The following is a 10,736-nucleotide window of genomic DNA, read 5'->3' on the forward strand; positions in this document are numbered from 1 at the left end:
AGCTTAAAAAAGGAACTCACCACTTTCTTCAGGATGCCAAAAGCAGCATTATGATCTCACACTGCAAGCCCCACCCCTTAGGGGCATGCATACCATGTTGTAGTGCACACAGAAGAGGGGCAGGGCTTGCATGTCAATATCAGAGGCTGCTTTCATCCGTCTGCCGCACTGAAACTACTGCCAATGTTACTTGGGATCTTTGAAATTAAACCACTGGAGTGCTTTTTAGCAGAATTCTAAATACCTAGAGCAGTGTTTCTCAACCTTAGCAAGATTCAGATGTGTGGACTTCAACTCCCAGAATTCCCCAGCCAGCATGGCTGGGGAATTCTGGGAGTTGAAGTCCACACATCTGAATCTTGCCAAGGTTGAGAAACACTAGTTTTGGGGAATCAGACAAAGCCAAGAACTGCCCCTTCTGTCCATAAGTGCTAAAAATAATCATGTGGCAGCTGCTCTCCTCTCCATTTGAGTCAGGTGAGAACCTTTTAAAAAACCCTCCTATGCCTTTTCGGCTTTCAAGGTTTAATTGTTTTAAACTGCTGCTTTTCACTGCTGTTTTATTGCCTGTTTTTATGTTACTAGTCTGTTTTTATGGTGGCTGATCTTGTTCATTGCTCCAGGAACTAATTACTTGAATGGCAGTATTTAAATGTGCCACATAAAGGCATCTCTTCTTAAGGCAGGAAATGCCGTCTTGGAGAGGGAAGGTTAAGCTCAGCTCTACAATTGTGGTCTGTTTCTCTCTCCTCCATCTCTGACCTTTTCAGTTCTTTGGGATGGCTAAATATATTTTTATAATGCAACTTTCACTCCTTTGCCAGTGCTCTAGAATAGATGGATAAAGAGTTGTTTTCTGCTTTGAAAGTACCTTAGGTTTTCAGAAAGCAAGAGGCTGGGGGAGGGCCCCCCCAGTAAACTGCAGCATGTTGTTGTTGTTAGTTGCTGTCCAGTCGTTTATGACTCATGGCAAGCCAAAAGAGGAAGACCTTCAATGTGATGGATTGATACAATTACAGCAACAATGGATGCAAACTGCAGCACAGCAGTATAAAAACTGATGTGTTCTCAAAAAGGGAATGCTTTGACCCTTCGCTGGCAGTTGTTGATGCTGTTATTCATATATGCAGTTGATGTTTTGTTTTTTGTTTTCCTAAATGGATAAGAAAGTGATGACTCTTTTGCCATGGAATGAGGAACTCAAGGTGCTCTTGACCTTCAAAGGTTCCAGGGCCAGTCTCTGTATTAGATCAGACTTGTCCCCCACTTGATCATACTGTAGAAAAAGTGTATCAAAATCACACCCTTGGAAAATGATAGGCCTTGAAGAAATTCAGCAATTAACTATAAAAGCCTGATTTCCCAAGTGGGTATTATAATAAATTTAAAAGCTAATTCATTAATTGGTCTCAAATTGACATGAGAAACTGATTTCCAGGAAGCCATGGATGAAACAGAACAGGGGGTTCTGATAGGGGGGTTGGAAACCAAGTTTTTCTTCCTTAGCTAAAATTAAGGACAGTTTGTTAGTTTTTCTCCCCAGACCCCTCCAAGTTAGTACGTATGAAGACAGAGACAACCAACCCCTTTGGATGGAATGGGTTAAGACAAATGTATTTCAACTTATAGTTGACTTGTCTCCAAATTTCTTGCTTTTGGCTGGAAATATTTTTAGAAATGAGTATGTAACAGAAAACATGTTTGAGCTCACAATTACAACTGTTAAAATTTTCTTTTAGAGTCAAATTGGGATTTAACATCTAATAATTGGTTGTTTTCATGCTAACTGCTGCTGGAACGTCTCTAGACAAACATTGGAAAAAATAAAACTATGACCTTTGGTATTTGGTATTGACATGTGTGGGTTTGGTGCCATAGCAGAAAAACTAACCTAGTACTCAGTTATGACAAGGCAGAGCTAAACCACTTACCTTTTTTAGTCAGGAGACATAGTTTTATTTATTTTGCAAATTAAAAAAAAATCAACTGGATTTCCCTGGGGCTATGTGTTTGGTAAAAAGGTCAAGGAGATTTGTAAGGAAAATTATTTTTGTTGACATGTTGTATACCTTTCCTTCTCCTCTTTTTAACAGCATTGTTAGAGACTCATATAGCAATAAAAATATTTCAGCAGTGTCTTTTTTGTGATATTTTTATATTTTAAGTTTGATTTTATAAATAAAATGTTAACATTTGTATTTAAAAAGAAAAGAGCAAGCAAGACAGTCCTTTCTAATTTGAAGAGGAATATTCCCATTTTTGCTAAAAGGTGAGAGAATATAGGAAGGAAGGAAGGAAGGAAGGAAGGAAGGAAGGAAGGAAGGAAGGAAGGAAGGAATCATATTAGTGCAAATACTGTAGAAATTGTTGATTTGTTTGATAATCTCATTTTTCTGATTACCCGGAGTAAAATATTTTTTGGCTAGAATATTAACATCTTATTCCAAGTTTACTTTTAGGGAAATGTCTACTGTTGACTATTGATCCATCCAGCTTACCACTGTCTACACTGAATGAATGACAGGGGTTCTCTAGTATGGTGGTATCAATACTACCCAACTCACACTGTTGGTAATCTAGACATTCCAGAAGTAATCTGTCTGATGTTGGCTCATAGCTATCTATCTAATTCAGTCCTATTTCTAGAATGTGATCTGGTAAAAAATGAGTTTTCTTTTTGGTGGGCACATTTCCCTATAGAGAGGTGTTTTATTTAATTCCTTCAAGAGAGAGAGAGAGAGAGAGAGAGAGAGAGAGAGAGAGAGAGAGAGAGAGAGAGAGAGAGAGATCATCTTCATTTCTTCCCTTTATTCTTTAAGTGGGAAAGTGGCCAGGCTTAGAAACTCTCCTGTCACTTTTGATATCCTTCTTTCCTTCTAGACAGTCAACTTTCCAGATTTTCTGTATAGGAATGCTCTACAAAGATGTTCAAGCCCAAGACTACATAAGTTGCCTCCATCATACAATTTTGCAGACTTACCAGCTTCGTGTCTTCAGAGAGAGGGGAAGCAGGCTAGCTGTTTGTTTAAGAGAGGGAAGGATGAATCTCCCAAACTGGATTGTTGCTTTTTTTTTTTTGACTGTAACAGCTGCTTGCTGAAACCATTTCTTCAGTTTTCTCACAAAACTTTGCAAGCACAATCCCTTTTATATGAAACTCACCACTGCTACTTTTTAAAAACCTGAACTCAAGTTTATTTGGAAATTTGGACAATAATATCCTTCTACATGAATACGTATGAAGATTTCTCTGTCTGATTCTGAAGAATGAAACACATACTGTTCTTCCAAAATCACATTGTGTCAGACAGGGCATAAGATTACTCAGAACAAAGTTTTCTAACAAATCTTTGCCAAAACGAAAAGGGTGCTGAAATGTCAATATACGCTGAGTTCGGGCTTATATTTTGGCAACTTTGGAACTTGTCACACAGAATCAATAGTCTTTTTTGTCTCCCAGTGTTGTCATTGGAACTCTGCAAAATTGGCTGAAGACTCATTCACTGCTCTTTTCATTGGAGTGACTGAACTGTCTGCCTGTACCTGCCAAAATAGGAAAATTCCAAAGAAGACTCAAGAGCTGTTCACATTTCTGCTACTGGAGCCAAATGTAAATAAAGCCAAAGGAAATTATGATGATGTTTATTATATTTGATCAGATTACAATTCAAAAGGCATGCTGAAAATGAGGTCGTATGAATGATTAAAGAGTGAATATTAAGCATAAATATCATAACATAGTCTGCTTACAAACTGCCAAAATTCTTAATCACATGGGGGAAGATGATTAAATGCCATGTTTATTTGATCTATATATTTTCTGTGATTGCTGTATTTGTCTGGTTGTGTCTTGTCCTTGTTATGTTACTGTTTAATTCAGCTACATTCTACACCTTGATGTTCCTTTATTAAGGCTGATAAATGCTGAGCTTATGAAGATGATCCCCTTACATAAAACTGGGCAACCATGGCCTCTTCTTCTTCCTGCAACCTCTCTAACTTGCCATTCCCCCCATGGCTGGGCTGCTGATCAGAAAAAAGGAAAAGAAATAATAAGTAAAACAGGTGTATGAAACCCATGATAAACACATCTCTTTTCTTTTAAATCTCCCTCCCTCCAAAACCACAAAGAGATCTATTTGTGAAATTTGCATCTCAACAAGTACATCATTGGGAAAGTAGAACATCCACCTCCCTACCTACCATCTTCAATGAATATATTGGGAAAATTGACATAAAAATTGTGCCTGCTAGAAAACATTGCATGGAAAAATTGTGACAAATCTCCCTCCCTCCCTCCCTCCCTCCCTCCTTTTGGCATTCCAGGATCTGAACTACACAAGTTCAAAAGAGGCATTGCTCTGTCCTTTTTAGCCTGCTTTAATATAGGCTTGAAAGACACTTATTTAAGAATGCCCAGATGGCAGTCCTTGACTGAGATTGTTTGGAAGCTAGGTAACCAGTTGGAGCTGGTTAGTACTTGGATGGTAGACCACCAGGAAACCTCAGGGCTACAGGCTTGGAGGAAAAATCCCCAAAGAAGACAATGCCAACACTTGAACTGTTACTAAGAAATCTGCATGGATGTGTCCAAGAAATCACCAGGAGTTGCACATGCTCATCTTCATATTACCCTTTCCCCCCCCCCCCAAGTAGTGATTTCACTGTGTATTCTGTTGATTTTAAAACTCTGATAATTTTGTTTGTGTTTAGGTAGCATTTTTTCTTGTTTTGCATTGTATTGGTTTCATGTAGCTTTCTGTGTATTTTTGAAATGGCTGGTGATCATGCTTCTCTCATCTTGATTCTTAATCTCTTGCCCTGCTTATGTACATAAGTCAGCTGGGTTTTTATGCCTAAGGCTTTTGTTGCCAAACAAATAGTTTTGACAGTGACGCCTCTTCATCAAGAAGAATGAGGTGATACATTGTCTTTTGCAGATCCTTAACATATTAGAGGATGGCAAGCATATAGCTGCTTTTCTATGTTGCCACAACCACAACTTGTTTCTTTGAAACCTGGTGGGTGCATTGCAACCCAATGATTGACATGAGTGTTTTGCATTTTTACATATGCATGGAAGCCATTTGGCATGTATGTGCAAAAAACAGGAAATGTGAGGAAGTACTTTTAGAACATTACCCTTCAGCTCACACATCCCATCTGGTGTTTTACAAACAAGATCTGTGTGTGTGTGTGTCCATGTGTGTGCGAAGCTGAACAAGGGAAACACTGTGTAGCACCTTTTCAGACCCATATACAAAATAAAACTCATTTTCCATTCTTGGCTTTTTCAAGAAGCTTAAGAATTAAAATTCTAGGAAATTGTTTTGTTTCTGGGAACACTGAAAGAATTTATAGTACACTCAAAACTTTCCAGGATGGGTGGTGGAATGGTGCCATTCAGTCACCCTCTAAAACCTAAACACTTTTCCATGCTCTTCACTCCTTATTTTCTCCACCTTTCAACATCTACCTTTAAGAGTTCAGCAAAACATGAAATACTGTGTGCTGTTTGGAGATGTGATCTAATGAATATAATATGAATTATATTTTACAAAAATAATCATTTAAATTAAATTAAAAACTAAAATGATGTTCTCATTCAGAGATCTTGAGCACTGTTACTAAGAGAAGGGTGTCTCATGTGAATTGTCTGGCTTGTGGGCTGACCTCTTGCATGCTAATGACTAAGAACATGCTCAAGAGAAGAGGATTTACACTGCCTTGCTTAGGAAGTTCATAACAGTTACTATGACATAATGCAACTGGGACCTGCAACAAGACACTGCAATGTGGAATGATCCAGTTAAAGGTATCAGCTAGCCAGCCAACCATGCCCTCCTTCAAGACACTCCAATCTATTGACACTTTCCCCTCTCCTGGTTTTCATCTTCTTCCTATCAGCCATCTTCCCACTTTCCTTGAGAACACTCACTTCCCCTTGGACTACCTGGGGAAGGGGAGGCTGGGCAGTCTCCTGAAGGTCTTTTGTTTTCTTCCTACAAATTTTGTTGTACTCCCCCCCTCCTCTTCTGTGTGGATGGAGTAGGAATGGGATGTAGATGGTGTTATTTGGCTCCACAAGGATTCAAACTTGCAGAAGTTTGAATTTCTGCAATAAACCCATGGGGTTTCTTTTTTGTTTATAGCATGGGTGGTCAAGCTTTGGATGGCCAAGAATAACAATTAACATTTTTGGAAGGACAATAGTGGGCAGGGCAGTAGTACAACATGGACTCAAAATGTTTTGCACATAGGCAGATATGGGAATTTGAGAGGCAATGGGTATTCTTAACAGATGCTCAGCTAACTTAGCCCCGAAAGGCTAGAAGCACCATAAAGGAAGGGTCTAGAGCGCAGATTGTCCAACTCTGGTTTATGGGATGGAAGAGCTTAATCTTCATTCTAAGGACATTTATGCAGGGACACACATAGAAATGCATGGTTTTAGCTCTGAAGAGACACCAAAATATGTAACCTTCTACAACATCACTGACATAGGAGAACTGTAAGTCTTCCAGTGTCATGCATATACCAAATGTATAAACTAGGATCTTCTCTGAGCACGGTTAAAATGTATTCATATGATTGGACATAAACATGGAAAGAATGGATAAAATTAGTCACCCTTTCAAAATGTATAAACTAGGATCTTCCTCTGAAACACAGAGAATTTGAAGGCAAAGAAGAGGAAGACTTTCTTCATGCAGTGCAGGATGGGCTGGTGGAATGCATTAGAATGAGAGGGACTCTGGAAAAAGGAGGCTTTGAAATATCTTTTCCATTTATTCATCCAATCAGGAGAACCACAGTAATATAATAGATAGCATAAAGGCCAAACTTGGCTGAGTCTTTCTCCTAAGATTCTCATAAGTGTATGGTGAGAAAAATAAAGGTATTTGGAGGAAGGGGTAGAAATAAAATGTCCAGGTGGATTAGTGGCCTTAGTTCAGATATTAGTCCAGATGTCTCTGATTATCAAATGTTTAAGGTGTTTATTCAATCACTCCCTTTTGTGATGTTTTCTGAGGCACCTTCTCTCAATCAATGGTTGACAGAAGGCTAAGATACATAAACCACTGATGGAACATCCCAGCAGTTTTTAGCTTCGGTCCTTTTTCTGAACAAAAAGACAAAACTTTCTTTGCAAACCACAGGGATCAGCCTTGCCTTTCCAACGTTATATTTTGTTGTTTATTCGTTTAGTCGCTTCCGACTCTTCGTGACTTCATGGACCAGCCCATGCCAGAGTTTCCTGTCGGTCGTCAACACCCCCAGCTCCCCCAGGGACGAGTCCGTCACCTCTAGAATATTCCAACGTTATATAGGCAATGTCTAATTTACAGAGGCATCTTTGCAGCAATGAAGTTTTCCTATCTTCGTAAATTTGATCATTAATAATGTAGGGTTCAAGCTCACATGGAAGCCAAAATGCATATAGCATTGCATGGGAACTCTCCCTCAGGTCACTTCCACCCCTTTTCAGTCCCCAGATCCTCAGAGACAACTTCAAAGTGACCCAATAATCTTTTTACCTCTGCTGACTTGAAATGTTGACAACAAGGGGTGAAAATCACTACCCACTCCCCACTCCCTGGGTAGCCACAGGTTCTGCTACAACAACAGCCTCTCTCATCTGCCAGGAAGGATGGCAAACAAAAGGACAAGACAGGAAATAAAAGAAAATCCAGTATCTTGAATACTTCCTTCCAGTCTGAAGAAAAGAAGAGAACTGACAAAATTATTGTAATTTCATTCCTGCAGTTTTATCTGAACAGCGGAGGGGAAGCTCCAAGCCATCAAGCCATTTCCTTTAAAGGACCTGATCTTTAGGACCTGGGAGGACAGGCAAAGGGAGGAGGAGGAGGAGGAGGAGGAGGAGGAGGAGGCAGTTGCATAGCATCTGAGCAGGAAAGAAATCCGCTTAACTCTCCAATACTGCTAATGTGGGAACACAAACATCCAAAGTGTTGCTTTCAGAGTAGCACAACACCCTTATGTGAAGGTGCTCTCAGTGTAGATATCCTCACAGAATATGTGAAAATGCAGGCATAGATTCGACAACAACAGTATGACTTCAGAGGGACAGTGTCATGACAGACAGGGCTCATCTTTATTTCTTGGGTGGCTGAGCTTAAATTCCTTTTTGTAAATCTTAGACAGAGTTTATCTCTGGTTTGTTTATATACTGTACAGCCACTCTACAACCCCTTGGTTCAGGATTAGATCTCTGGATTCCTTATATTGAACTCCATTCAGATTTGTCCAAGGCACTAATTATATTGTTCCAAAGTTATGCTTTTCTTTATACTCACTCATTCAAAATAGATCTTTTTCCTTGCTTACAATTTATTTCAGTTGGAATTACTCCATACTAGCTTAAAACACTTATCTGAAAATAATTCCAATAATAATAATAATAAACCCTGAACAGAACACTCAAGAAGATTTTAGCACACTTCCAGAAGATGTGTAGGCTTGATCTTGGCAAACCAACAAGGAAAGAATGTTCCAAAGTTCTAATTTATTTAATCTGAACTAGCTCCATTTCCTAGCCACCTTTCATTGCCAAAGTGTTCCCGAGGTGGCTTATAGGCCTAACAAAAATGATGCAACAAAAATTTTCATAGTTACCTCACTAAAAACTAACATGATAAAATAATTAGGAGAAGGATCTAAATCAGAGACATCTGAATTATAGACTCATGAAATGACTATCACCTGATCCCATTTTTTTCCTTGTAAAATAGCAATAATATTCAGGCTTAGCTCACACTGTTGTTAGATACAATTCCAAGCAATTCCAAACATAACATGTTTGGTACTGAGAAAACAGATTTATTGAGGGAAAGAATCTTTGGCGCAGGTGCTTAACGATGGAATCATAGTTATAAATCATCATTTTGCTTAAAAATCTCAGCAGTGAACAAATCTATTTATCCAAATTTTGGGTGAGAATACAGTAGAAATATCTGCCTCTTAAATTGCATGACAGATGGTATATAACTATTTTAAATAAATAAATCAGAGGTGTTCATTCCTTCTGCCAGGAAAATTTTAGAACCTAGTTAAGTGGAAAGTTACTGGGGAACTTGAGCAGGATGATTAGTAACCCTAAAAATTCTCATTTACAAGATCCTTTATAGGAGAAGAAAGCCTAATCAAAATTTGCAGAATAAATATAAGCTAATTTGTTTGCAGCATTATCAGCTTGGTGTATACATAGGCAAACTTCAGGTAAGTGTTGTCCTTCTTTGAAACTGCCTACAGTTCCTGCTCAGAGTCAGCTGGCCACAGAAGAGAGGTTTTTGTGGGGGAATATGAGATAGGGCTATTTTTAAACTCAAGGACAGGGCACGCTGGCATGTGTTGGATTTACCCTGCCGTTTTTTTTTCAGTTCAACTTAGTGAGCTTAGCTTCTTGTGCCAACTGCCTGTTGCAGAACGCAGATGCTTGGATTTCATCTGCTGTGCTGCCTGACATGTCTTGTTGCTTGTGTGAGTTAGGCTGCTGCCTGCCAAGAAAGGCTTGGACATCGTGCTCCTGAAACACTACGCCTCTCTTTATTTAGCTCCATGTGAAAGTATTCAAATGGTTTGATATTCACATGAAGGAAGCTTTGTGAAGAATACACAGAGACATATTGAATTGGAGTCGCAGGGAGCATTGTTCAGGTGACCCATGTTTCTGTGTGCTCTTCTGGGCAACAGCTAACTTTGATCGGCAACTTGTTGAGTTTCTCTCTTGCAATATTCAGGCCACCATCTCCCTTGTTTCCTCACTTTCAGTTTCTTGTGAAATTCAACATATAGACAAGGCACAAGAGAGAAAGGTCCATTTTCTACATTGCATTTCAGCTGCATTGCAGTTCTCAGAAATATGAATTCTGAAGAATAATTGCATTCCAGGATGCATATTAATTTGAGAATGTAAATTTGCCAAGCTTAGGTCAACATATGAACATGATAAAATTCTCTCACAATCCTAGAGTACTGAATAGTAACTGTGAATGGCATTTCCACTCCCTGGAACACTTTTTTCTTCTTCCAACAAATGCTCCCTTTCCTCCAGCTGAGCGCATGTTAGTTTTCAGAGTTCAGCAGAGGAGCAGAATGCCTCAAAGAAAAGGCTTTAAGCAAGTAAACTATGGATGAGCGAATGACTTAAAATTGCCTCCTTGTACCCTCTTTTGGCTCAAACTGATTTCCCTCCCATTTGCTTTGAATATGATTGGGGGAAGTCTGGGTCTAAATAAAGAGACTTGGTGCCAAAGTTGCAATCCTATACACAGTAAAATAGAAGTCAGTTCTGAAGTAGCATTCCTGAGTAAGTTTGGATTAATGCTTTTATGAGAATTGAATCCAGCATCTAATTCCTGTTGCTGAATAATTTTAGTTTTTTCTCCAAGCTTTTTACTAACATGCCCAGGATTTAGTAGCAAAGAGCAGAATTGCAACCTGACATCATTAACATTGACCTGACCTTAAAACAAAACAATACTAAACTTTCATGGTATGATCCATTCTTAACTCATACTTCTCATGTCCTGATATCTCAAAACAGCCTTCCCTGATTTTGTGTTTTCCAGCTGCCTGGGAGTGAAACTCTTTGTTCTTGGAATTCCAAGTCAATAAGCTAGGTGGACTGGTAAGTCTGGGAATTGTCTCAGTACAGCCAGGAGGGCATCAGGGTGGGAAACTTTCTTGACACAGATTTGGCTCTTCAGCAAATA

General features: G+C 39.0%; 1 long non-coding RNA gene across 1 annotated transcript; it reads left to right on the top strand.

The window, feature by feature from the left end:
* The first annotated feature begins 486 nt into the window (after nucleotides 1-486).
* On the top strand, nucleotides 487-4,075 carry LOC134489158 (uncharacterized). The gene is made up of 2 exons (XR_010067081.1): nucleotides 487-734; nucleotides 3,461-4,075. It is a non-coding gene; the product is annotated as an uncharacterized LOC134489158 (long non-coding RNA).
* Nucleotides 4,076-10,736: the final 6,661 nt, after the last annotated feature.

The sequence above is a fragment of the Candoia aspera genome, chromosome 2 (genome assembly GCF_035149785.1).
Source record: "Candoia aspera isolate rCanAsp1 chromosome 2, rCanAsp1.hap2, whole genome shotgun sequence".
NCBI classification, from domain to species: Eukaryota; Metazoa; Chordata; class Lepidosauria; order Squamata; family Boidae; genus Candoia; species Candoia aspera.